The sequence below is a fragment of the Otolemur garnettii genome, unplaced genomic scaffold (genome assembly GCF_000181295.1).
Source record: "Otolemur garnettii isolate 467f Iridium unplaced genomic scaffold, OtoGar3 scaffold00043, whole genome shotgun sequence".
NCBI classification, from domain to species: domain Eukaryota; kingdom Metazoa; phylum Chordata; class Mammalia; order Primates; family Galagidae; genus Otolemur; species Otolemur garnettii.
In genome coordinates, this window is record NW_003852438.1 from 3740091 (window position 1) to 3752970 (window position 12880).

General features: G+C 41.9%; 1 pseudogene; it reads left to right on the forward strand.

The window, feature by feature from the left end:
- Positions 1-626: 626 nt before the first annotated feature.
- LOC100941976 overlaps positions 627-12880 on the forward strand; it is an 18650-nt pseudogene continuing 6396 nt past the window's right edge.

A 12880-nucleotide genomic window follows, 5' to 3' on the forward strand; every position in this document is an offset into this window, starting at 1 on the left:
AGGTTTCTCCAAGTATATGCTCGGAACACTAGTCCTAGAGACGTTCTGAGAAAATGAAAAGTTTTTCATGAAAACACTGCTAAAATATTGGTGAACACAGAATTGCCCAATCTTATTGGATCTTGAAATCTTTTTTTCTGTCCTGTTATTCACCCAGTTTGGGAGGGAGTCCTCTGAGCTCTCCTCAACCCCAGGCTCCCCATCCTTACCCCTGGAATCCCTATGCTTACTCATGGTTCACACTTTAAAGTTGGATGTAAGAGGTGGGGGTGTTTGGCTGCTGGACTTACTGGAGGGAGGTGTAGAGCCTCCAGGTTTATTGTCATGGGCATCAACTTTCCTTTCAAAGTTGGACATCGTTTAGATCCAAGAAATTGAAAGTTAACCTTAGGTTACTACAGAAGGGAGGTGGAAAGCCAGTCCTGAACTTTGCTGCATAGTGGAATCACTCGAGGGTCTTTGAAAAATACTTATGCCTGACCTCCATCTCCAGACATTCTGTTTAATTGATATTGGGTGTAACTGGGCATTGGAATATTTAGAAGCTCCTGGCTGATTCCAATATGCAGCAAAGTTTAGGACAGTCAAGCCTTCTAATTCTCAATATAATGCTTCTTTGACTAGTAATGGACGTAAGTGAGTAGGCATATGTTAAAGAAAGAAGGTGTATACCCTTTTTGCTGAAGGGAAAACTGATATTTGTTTTGAGACATAGTCTGAGACCAGAGTATCCTTACTCTTACCCCATTATTCATGCATTTCTGAGACAAGCACACTCTAGAAGCTGAGCCTTAGCCCACAGCCACAGAACTCTTTGCACTTTTCATTTGATGTGACCCCCTTTGATCATCAGAACCATCTGAGACCATTATTAGCATTTCTTCTATAGCTATGAAAACAGGAACTCCAAGTGATTTGGACAGTCAGCTGGTAAGAGCCAAACTAGGACTTCAACGTAGACCAAATGATTGCAGGTCTCAATCACCTTGCTAAGTAAACCTGCTTCTGAAAATTAACTTTAAAAATAGTTTTGGTGCCTATTTTCCAGATTTGGGAACCTGCCAAGTCTTACCCAAAATAGCCTCCGAAATTCCAAAGGAGGGAGAACAAAACGTAGAGTATTTCCTCTTACTGGTATTAACTCTTTAGGGGTAACGGGAATCTTACGCTATCCCCTGAAAGTTCACTGAAAGATTAACTCACAATTCAGGGAGATTAGGAGAGAGTTTTATTAGCCTGCTCACGGGAAGAATCACAGAATGATTACTCAGTAGCCCAGCAGAGTTCAGATATTTTTATACCTGTCTTTATGAAGGGGAGAGGGAATGAAGAGTACAGGTAATTTTGTTTAGGGGTGATAAATGGTACTAGGGAGGAAGAATGGATGAGGGAAACGGATTGACTCGCGTAAGTGATTCTCTTTGCAAAGTAAATTAATCTGAGTAAATTAAATTAACCTGACAAATGAGTATTATTTTTTAAATGATTGGGGTAGATATGGTTGCAATCTGCAATATATTAAGATTAACAGGAAGGGAGGTCCATTGATTTTTTTGATTTTCTGTTCCATCAGTTGGGTTTATACAGAGGGAAAGCCCTTCCAATGCCTTTTTATCTAGAAAGGCCTTTAATTCAAATTATCAAGGAGTCTGGCTTGGCGCCCATAGCTCAGTGGTTAAGGTGCTGGCCACATGCACTGGGGCTGATGGGTTCGAACCCAGCTAGGGCCTGCTAAACAACAATGACAACAGTAACACACACACACACACAAGAAAATAGCTGGGCATTGTGGTGGGCACCTGCAGTCCCACCTGCTTGGGAGCCTGTGGCAAGAGAGTTTGAGGATGCTGTGAGCTATGGTGCCATGGCACTCTACCGAGGGTGACATAGACTCTGTCTCAAAAAAAAAAAAAAAATTTATCAAGGAGTCATATTTTAGGGTAAAATTTCCTGAGCTCTTTCGCTCTACACACACGATCTGTACACAGGGTGAAAGGTAACTGATGTATACACAAAAGCTGAATAATTTATTCCTCTGATGCCACCAAAATCTGAGAAATGAGAAGTTGTTGATAAGCCCCTGGCCCTTGCTGGTGTTTATTTTCCTCTGTTTGGTAAATTCATCATTCAGGGCATGATAAAGTATTATACCATTTTAAAGTCCCCCAGGACATTAAACCCAGGGCATAGGGTGTTTTTTGATAAAAACAAATTGATTTCTTTGGTTTTAGATAGCTAGAAGACCACAGGCACTCTCCCCATATTCATGTTACAAATATTTAACTTGAGTTAACGTATACAACAGCAGTAGAAGGCTTACTCAGAAGTCGAGAGAGCTCAGAGAACATACTACTATTTAACAATGTCAACTTTCTCTGTCAGGCAGAATCTAAATGGGTGAAAAATTAGCAAGACACACCATAAAATGTCATTTTTATGGAGTGGGGGAGATTTACTTCAAAACAATGTTTCGTCGTACAGTACAATCTATCCTAGATGAGTTCACCTTCTCGTGAGACCTAACCTCTGTGGAACAGAATAACATTTCATTCTTCAAGGAGCGAGTCCTCTAAGCATTTCTGTTCCTGTCTCAGCTTTTTCTGTGTCTGTCTTCTGATCTGACCGCAAGTCCTTCTGGAATGGCTACGGCTGTTTTGGTTTTGCAGGGCAGGTCTTTGGTCTGAGCTATGCATTCTACCTTTCCTATCCTCTCCCGTTTTGTCCTTGACTCGGCTGGCCTTTTTGATTGTTGGAGTCAACCACAACCCTCCTTCTGAACTGGCCAAATTTCTGTCCATAGGTTGATGTAGTACCATAAGTTAAATGTCAAGACATTTAAGAACATTCACAACCTAAAACAATTGTTTAGCTAGTGGAAACCAAAACTCTAGTATTAGTGTGGGGAGAGGATTCCAATGAGGAAGCCATCTCTACAAAGATGGCCATCCTGAGTTTTGTAGGGAGAGCCAACAGTAGGAAGCAGAATCAACTCCTTAAAAAAAAAATCCTGTCAGTTTCTGTACGCTCAGATTCCATTCTTGACTACTTCTCTTTTCTGAGAAATTTCCGCAAAATAGAGTGATAGTTAAAAACTGAAGAAAGAAGCGTATCAGAACATTCAAGACCAAAGTGTAACAAAGCCAGCATGGTTTATTTTTACACTTGGGTGCAAATGGACTAAGATCTAAATGATGTTAGTGGAGCTTTGGGGAAGGACTGGTCTTATATAGCTGGCTGAGGAGCTGATGATCTGGTTTCTATCAAGGACCACCAAATTTCTGTTCTCATCAGGACATTAAAGATTTTATCTCATTATAGGGACTCTCTTGGAAGGTGGTTCTTATTGGAGTGTCTGCATATTTCTCTCGGGTCTGTCTATAATTGGGCTGGTGCAAGGAAAAGCCTATAGCACGTCTCTCTTATCTGCCTTATGCTCACCTGTAACAGAGTTCACAGGATGGCTTTTCAAGATGGAGTTAGTTTGGCCACCCTAACCTTGAGTGACCTCAATCTACCTGGAATCCATGCTTGCTGGCATCCAGTGTTACGCTCGGAGGTGTGGGACCCAGCTGAGAGGAGGGTATGCTGACAAAATGTGTCTGATGGAGCAAGCTGGAGGCCCCTGAGTTGTCCTCGATCACTATCAGGTTGTTGTCCTTAGAGGGGAATTTCTGTTTCATCATGGGAAATGGCTTTTACCGTGAAGCCAAGTCACTTTAGAATATTTGGAACACACCACTGGTGACCGTGAGCCTGTGAGTTGGTCTCCCTGCTTGCTGCAGGGAGCACGTGTGTGCTTGGAGCTGCCCATCCCTTCCTCATTCACATGCAGGTCTTCTCCGGTCTGAGCTCTTATCAGTCTCTCTGAGTAAACAGTTCTTTCCAGATTCCTTACCCTCTTTGTTCACTCAAACAATGGTCTTTGTAACTGAGAACAAAGTTAGGAGCAGGTGACAGATTATTTTTAATGCTGTCAAGACAAGTGGCTGTTTAATTCATGACATTTTTTTCTCTCTAAGCCCGCCTTTATTCTTTGCAGATAGGGTGATTCAGAGCTCTGCATTAGAAATTCTCACTCGGTAGGAACTTTTCCCAAAAACTGCTCAGTAGTCACTTAGAGACACTGTGGGATGGGAGAGGTTCTTGGTTGTCAGTTATGTTGTGGGGGCCTGTGGTTGTCTGCTCCTACTTTTCCCTCTCCCATTTGCTCACCGGGCAGCTGCAGATCCTGCCTTCTAAAGAGCACTGGGAGACTCGGACCCTTCCATCTCTTTCCATTCCCTCAGGGGCAATCCCTCTGTAGCCACTGCTGTCTTCTGGGTGATTGCTGCAACTCTGAATTGGCCTGTCTCCAAGTTGCAAAGAGATGCTTCTAGCCCATTCCCCAGGTTGTTACCTGGATTTCTTAAATGTATAAATATAGTCATGTTATTTCCTTACTTAAAATTCACACTGATTTTCCATGGTTTTTAAGATAAAACAAAATTTTACTGTAGATCTCTGGCTTAAGTGTAGATGCTACTTAACATTCTTCTGACCTTCTGAATTCAGTTACCACATCACTGCTTCTCAGGATCCCCACTGGGCTCCTTCAGAAATCAACGTAATCTAATCAAATGTCACTCCTGTCTCATGACAGTTACATCCAGGCAGGACAAAGATGCCTCCTCCTGGGAAGGTCAGACAGCTCTGGGAAGCTGTGCTTGGAGTCATGAGGAAGGATGGTGCTATGGAGGGAATTTCATCCCCCCCCCACCCCCCAACTAAATTCAGATGCTGAAGCCCTAATTCCCAATTGTTAATTGTGATGGTATCTGTAAATGGGGCCCGTGAGAGATAATTAAGCTTAGATGAGGGCATGGGAGAGAGATTCTCGTGGTGGATTAGGGCTTGCACTCACACTCTACCTGCACATGAGATCACAGAAGTGACCTTCTACAAGCCAGGAAGGGAGCCCTCACCAGAACTTGACCATATTAGCACTCTAATCTCAGACTTTTCAACTTCTAGAAAATAAACTTCTGCTGTTTAAGCCACCTAGTATATGGTATATTGTTATCATAGCTCTACCTAATTAAGACAGAAGGGGATACCGTCTTGCTAGGTGTTTGTAATAAACCCACTCTGGATATAATTTATGCTATTGAGTGCCTAAAGCTAATAACCTTTAACCCTGCTCCTTTGCTTTAGTAAAGATCATGTGCTCTGAACAAGCTTGCACCAAATAGCACAGACTTTAGGGTAGATTTCTGGAGACGTGTCTCAGCTCCACCACTTAATATCTGACCTTGGGCAAGTAATTTAACCTTTCTGTGTTTTCTCATCAATAAAATGAAGAATATAGCAGTACTTTTATCAGTTACCTTTTGTTGCATTGTACAGCCATTTCAAAACTTAATGACTTGAAACAACCATTTATTAAGCTTACAGTTCTACAGTTTGATAGATTAGGCTGGGCTCCACTGGGGAGTTCTGGTCTTGGCTGGGCTCCCTTGTGCACCTGTGCGGTTCTGTTTTTGGTGGTTGGTTAAGAATTAGGGCCACTTAGTTCCACTCCTTGTGGTCTCTCATCATCCAGGAAGTGATCCCAGGGTTGTCTCACGGAGGAGGCAAGGGATCCAAAAGAAGTGTCAGTGTGCAAGACCTCTTGGAGCCTCAGCTTAGATCTGGTCCATCTCCACTTCTGATGACCACATTCTGTAGGCAAAAGCAAATCTCCATGCCAGACCAAATTCAAGGGATGTGAAATACATTCTGCCTATTTTGGAGAGGAGGTGCAAAGGACATGGTCACAGGGGAGCCACTGATTGAGATCATCAATGCCCTTGATCTGCATATTACCTTATAGCTGGTTGGGAGATAATACATGGAAAGTGCTTACAACACACCCTAGTGTACTGTGTTGTACACCTAATACACACTATTGAGTAAGTGCTCAATAAATGCTAGCCATTATTATCATCATACTCATGCTTTTCTGTGTACCTTTAAGGATATAGATAAAACTTACAGCAATTCATGGAAATCTGCTTCAGAGGGTTTTGAGGATTTTTCAATTTGTTTAACTAGAGTAATTTTTTGTAGTTCCTGGAAGAATGGTCTTGAGTCAGCATCAGGGCTCTTCTTTATGCTCCTAAACACAGATTTATGGTGAAGATTAAATAAATCAATGTGTGTAAAACTACTAGCTCAGTGCCTAAAGGGTAATGAACACCAAATAACGGTATCTATGATTATTATATACCTGCAATAAGGTCAATGATTTAAAAAAGAATCTACCTCTTAACCAGCCCTAATTCATTCTAGTCCCAATTCTAATGCATCTTGGCTTTACATGATGCTGAGAACTCAAAGCTAACAGGTGGATACAATGGATTAAATAGAAGCAAAACAGAGCTTTATGATGGAAATCTCCTCCTGGACACACAGATATATGTAAGTATATACACCTCTGGGATACAACAGATGGTACAGATCCCTTAATAGTCAATCATTGTCTATTTCCCCCAACTTTTTTTGGAAAAATTTTTTAATTTTGTTAAGTAAGTCCTGTTTTCAAACATTAAATACCTGTATATATTTCAGTATGTATCACTGGTAGGCATTTTAAAAAAATTTTCTATCTAACCACAATGTTATCACACCTATCCAAATAACCGCAAATCCTGCATATCATCTTATATCTAATCCATAATAAAATTTCACTCATTATCTGTCTGATCCAAACAAGACCCATGCATTGCATTTGTTGTTATGCTTCTTGCATTGGTTTTCTAGAAGAAGAATTTTAGTTCAGCTCTTGGAGCATCTACAACTCCCTAGTGTCACCTGAAATCAGGCCAGCCAAGCCCTGATGGGTTCAGCAGAGATGTGTGCCAGGGTGGTCTTCTGAACTTTTTCTGCATCTCCCAGACAATGTTCATGTTACCATTTAGGATATCCAAAGCCACATTAGAACTGTTTAGAAAGCTGCTTCCTAGAGCTATGTAACCAATACTGCCCAGTGACTAGCTTCATTTGTTTCAAGGTCATTTGAAGCAAATGAGACTCAAACCTTTATCTTGAGACCTAATGTCTTAGAAAGAGAAGAGGTAAGAAGCTATTTCTGCAAGGTTCCCGCTAGTGCCCTAAGATACGAGAGATGGCAAAGAGGCCCCAAAAGAAGGAGAACTTATTTATTTATTTTCAGGGTAACAAAGAGAGATTTTATTTAGGAAGAACAAAAAGAAAGTTTAAAGCACTAGAGAAAAGGAGAGAGAGAGAGAGATCACTAGGGAGAATTTAATATCAGATTGTCACACAGAATATCTGATCAATTGGCCTGTCTGTTCCCCACTCTCTCCCTCCCTCCCTCCCTTCCTCCCTTCACGTATGCAGTTCTGCTTTTGGTGGTTGGCTGAGAATTAGGGCCTCTTAGTTCCACTCCTTGTGGTTTCTCATCATCCAGGAAGTGACCCCAGGGTTGGTCTCGTGGAGGAGGCAAAGGATCCAAAAGAGAGCAGTGTCAGTGTGCAAAGCCTCTTGGAGCCTCAGCTTAGATCCGGTCCATCTTCACTTCTGATGACCACATTCTATATGCAAAAGCAAATCTCCATGCCGGACCAAATTCAAGGGATGTGAAATACATTCTACCTATTTTAGGGAGGAGGTGCAAAGGACATGGCCACAGGGGAGCCATTGATTGAGATCATCAATGCCCTTGATCTGCACATTACCTTGTAGCTTATTGGGAGACAAGCTTCCCTCCTTTCTTTTTTGTTTTTAATTATATCTCTTCAAGAATATTGTTTCTGAAATTCAAATAGGACTTTGAGAAAAAAGAGAGGGTACCAAAGTCTCCAGTATTTTCTTTGCTTGTCTGAAGTAGAAAGTCTTAAAAATAATAATAATAAAACACTCTCTAGCTCAGTATGTGTGGTGTGATGAATGGGGAAAGATCTTAATCTTTTGGAGAAAATAGATTTTTATATTTATGCATTTATTCAATACCTAGGCCACACATGGCAGAGCTGCCCTAGACTCCCACTTTTTCTCTGATTTTCTACAAGTATGAAGTCACTAAGTTTAGCCCATTTTACTTCCTCCATGTTTTCCTCAGAACTTGTCCCTTCCTCTATCTGTCCAACTGCTGACCCAGTTCAGGCCTCCTCAGCTCTTGCCAAAACGATTATGGATTATGGTCAAATCCTAAGTAAAACCATTTTCCACAGTGCAGCTAGCGTGAGTAATTTAAAATACATGATGACACTGTGTCATAACCCTCCTTCAAAGCTTTTAATGGCTCTTTATTTCTTTTAGCCGACTTTCCCCACCAGTGTGCTGGGTTGGATTATAGGTGTGCAAGAATATTGATCCCTGTAGTTCAAAAGGTGACCAAGCTGTGAGCAGCCTCATTGATTTACCCCTGTGTTCTATGCAGGTGTCATTTACTACTTGTGCCATGATGTGAAAAAGGCTTGTAGAATAAAACCCAGGCTGTACAGACCACGCTCCTTGTGCTATCTCTGTCTTCTAGGACTCCTTACTTTGTAAAGGAGCAATATGGAATTGTCTACAGCCTCTGGATTCGCTGTCCATACAGTTCTCTGTATCTGGAACATTCTTTGATTTTGTATCTTACAATTTTGATTCATCCTTCAAGGCTCGATTCAATGGTGATCTGTTTCAGGAAGTTTTCCTGAAAACCCAAGATTAGGCCAAGGATGCCTCCTCTGGGTTCTGCTACCGACTCCTTCTATGCCAAGCGTGATCATCATATTATCAAGAAGTAGTTTGTTTATGTATCTGTCCCTCTTCCTAGCTGGAGAATCCCTTGAGGACAGAGTTAATCATCTAGAAATTCCTCCTACTGCCCTGCACTATGCCTGTCACACAGTAGGTGCTCAGCAAATAAACTCGAGGAAAAACATGGAGGAGAGTTATGCTCATCTGTCTGCTGGCAGCTTGGTTCACAACTCCATGCCTTCATGCATGCCCTTTGCTAACGGAGTCCGATTTACATTGTCCACCAGCTCTAGATATTGAGGATTTAAGTGCCAAATATCAGAGTGTTGAAGTCAACATCATCAAGAACAGATATAGTTGTTCTAACTCTCAGCAGTGTAACCGTCAGCAAATGAGAAGAAACATACCTTCCCAAGCAGAGAGACAGAAAAGTGAGAATTGTTGCATTAGAGAGGAAACCAGTGGGACACATGGTAGCTTTCATTGGCATCTCAGCAGCCCTGGGGATCTAGTGTTATTTTAGTTAGAGTTTGTGGACTTTGATTGGTAGAAAAGGACCATTTCCAAGAGTATATAAAGAGACTAGCACAGAGTCAATGACTACCAGTTGCAAAGACCAAAAGTTTGTAAAAAACTCACATCTTGATCTTGAACACCACCCACACACATAAGCATGCACACAACTGAGGCTGTAAAAGGTACCCCTTTGAGAAATTTGATTTATTGGAGCTGAAAAGCTGCGAGGGCTCTCTGTTCAGAGGCCTTCAGAGATGTCCTCCATAGCTAGGAGAACACCATGGTTAGGTCACCCTAGCCTCTTCACTTCACTGACCATCCTCACTGGAAAAGTCTGGGGAAGAAGGAAGGGATGCTTCAAAGAGGACAGAGAAAGTACAGCAGTGATTTTTTAGAAGAATTAGCTTTGACTTGATGTATGTCATATGCCATGGGAAGATACAGTCGGAGCCATGTCCGTGTACCACCTGCCAGAGACAGCAGATCCTCCCACCGTACATTAAGTAGAGTTGTCCAGAGAAACAGAACCAATAGCATTTATACGTGGATGCACACACACCTGAAAGCAGGAACTGGCTTGTGAGATCACGGATGGCAGAAAGTTCCATAATCTGCTGTCCCGCAAGCTGGAGAAGCAGGAAAGTGAGTGGAGTAATTCAGTCCCTGTCCAAAGGCCTGAGAACTGGGCTGGGGAGTGGTGAGGCCAGGAGGAGATGGATGTCCCAGCTCAGACAGAGAAGAAAATTCACCCTTCCTCTGCTTTTCCATCTTGTTTTATTCAGATCATCAACAGATTAGCTGATGTCAAATACCATTAATGAGGGTGGTCTTCACTCAGTCCACTGATTGAAATACTGATCTCTCACAGAAACACGTTCACAAACACACTCAGAAATAATGTTTCACTGGCTCTCTGGGCATCCCATGGAGCACTCAAGTTGAGCCATAAAATTAACCATCACACAGTGTCAGCAAGGGAAGATGGGATTATGACAGCCTCATTCATTTTCTGATTTCAGGGTCTCCAGGGATTTACTGATGTTCCGACTAGTTAGTCATTCTCCAACATGAACAAATGTCTGTATACAAGAACTAATTTACCATAATGTCATGGGGAGAAAAATCTATCATATAAAGAGCAGGTAAAACATGTCACTATGTCAAAAAATATATTTTTATGGACACAAGGGGGAACATGAGCCCAAATCTTATTCTAACTCTTAAGTGTTACCCCCAAGCTACCAAAGTTCTGCTTTCTCTATGACTGTGCATCTGAGAGTCATATTAGGTTCCAACACGTGAATTTTGGGAGAGACACCAACATTCACACCATAGCCGTCTTGCAGTTATTTATTTATTTTTGAGACAGTGTCACTCTTTCACCCTGGGTAGAGTGCCTTGGCAATCATAGCTCTAGCAACCTTAAACTCTTGGGCTTGAACAATCCTCTTGCCTCAACCTCCTGAGTAGCTGAGACTACAGGCACCCTCCAGGACACCCAGCTAGTTGTTTTCCTATTTTTAGTAGAGACAGGGTCTTGCTCTTGCTCAGGCTGTTCTGGGACTCTTGAACTCAAGCAATCCACCCATTTCAGCCTTCCAAAGTGCTAGGATTACAGACATGTGCCATCAGCCCCCGAGAACAGTTTCTTTGAGAAGATAATGTCCTCTTTCTCAGCCTCATCAAAGTGAACTATTTACCAGTGAATCCCTTTTCCCCATCCACTCATCCTCCCTAGCAATCCTTTATTGCCTGGCAATAGAATCCCTCCTCTCCCCTCTCCCTTTTTACCAGAACAGCATATAAGCTTTTAGCCTTGACGGGGAGTGGAATCTTCCTACTGAGGGGTCTCATGTACCCATGTTAAATAACTTTGTCTCTTTTTCCTCCACTTATGCAATCTGCCTCGTGTCAGTGAATTTTCAGTGAAACTTGGGGGGCAAGTGCCTTGCTGCCTACAGTCTGGCACAGCAAGCAGGGTGATGAAAGCCACGCTGTTCTTCTGGAAAATCCCAGTGAAGAAAAACCAGGAATTCTGACAAAGCCAGCAAAAGGCTAAGGATTTCTTACCTGCTGGGCTCCTGGCTTCTCTCTCTGTGCAAACAGATTGAGCAAACAGTAAAGATCACTATTTGTCTGTTTTGATTAATGAGAGGAAAAAGATTTGTGTGACTAGTCTTGGTACAGAGACTCTGGTGTACTTTTGGTTTTATGATATGAATTCATGTTGTTTGGAACCTTTCTTCCCAGAAATAGTATTTTCTTTTGTTCCATCTTTCTCTGTTGTTCTGTCATAAAAAGGAATATTGGCGGAAGTTCCCTCTCACTTTGTTTTATGTCCATGAGAGCTTGTCCTTGACCATGTGGGAGCCCTCCCTCCTGGTCACCACCACCCAGGGCATACCATTTTTGTAATAACCAAGCCCCCAGCCCTTGGCCCCTTCCCTAAGACCAGTGGGGAACAAAGCCCCCTACCCTTGAAAAGGAAACCTCTCCTAAGCCTTTTTAGTCCCAGCCCCCTGGAGGGAAAAGAAGCAGCCTGAGATTAAGGAACTATGCAAGGAGGGGTTGAGCGAAGGGAGGGGTGGATTCCAAATAAAGCCCTGGGTGAAAAGGTCCCCAGTTGTTCTCAGAAATTTACCCAACACTTGTTTGTACTCCTGAACTATGTAACCCTCGTCTTACGATCATGAAATAATGTATTTGTGATGTATTTTGTGATTTATGAACATGTACCCCCACCCTGAATTGGGTAAGCCCTTATGATGTACCCTTACTTTGTAACCCCTGAGCTGTACTGAATTGTGCTAACTTCTGTGATTGGCTTCTGTGTTGCGCTAGCTTGCTGAGCATGCATGATTATGCAGAATAGTGGTATAAAAAGGCTTCTCCCCCTCTATTCAAGGCTGCTTGTTGGCTCACCACAATAGCTCCCTATAGGTGCACCTGCAGGTGTATTAAATTCCTAATAAATTTCTATTACTTAATTACATCTGAAGTGAGATCCATCATTCTCTCGCATTTGCTGTCCTATTTTATTTTCAGATTGTGTTTGGTGGGCAGCATAAAAATAGCTGTGAATTCAAAATATTTGTGTTCTGAAAAGGGCAAGCTCTGTAGAGTATTTGTCATAAAAAATCCCATTCATTAAGGAAGGGGCTTGCTTTATTTCTAAGAAAATGAAGGGATCTTTGGGGTAATTTCTTCTCTGAAGAGGCTATTAAGTTACTTTGGAATAAGTATAACATTGAAAATGGCCAAAAGCAGTAGATGAGCTAATACAGGGGATGGTGTAGGGGAATGAGGGAGCTGGGAGACAGGAAGAAGAGGTGGATGGGGGCTCATCGTGTATGGCACACCTCTTGGGCGTGGGACACAATTATAAGAGGGACTTTATCTAACAAATGCAATCAGTGTAACTTAATTCTTTGTACCCTCGATGAATCCCAGATAATAAAAAACAAAATGGCCAAAAGATGGATCCTTTAAATTAGAAAGACTCCTAACTTTTTGAAAATGAATTTTATAGATCTTTTTCTAAACAATGACCTTATTTGTATTAATAGAAGGATTAGATAAAAGAAAGGACGTGTGATAGCCTTAAAAGTTGTCTAGACAAAATTAAAGAGCAAAACTTGAC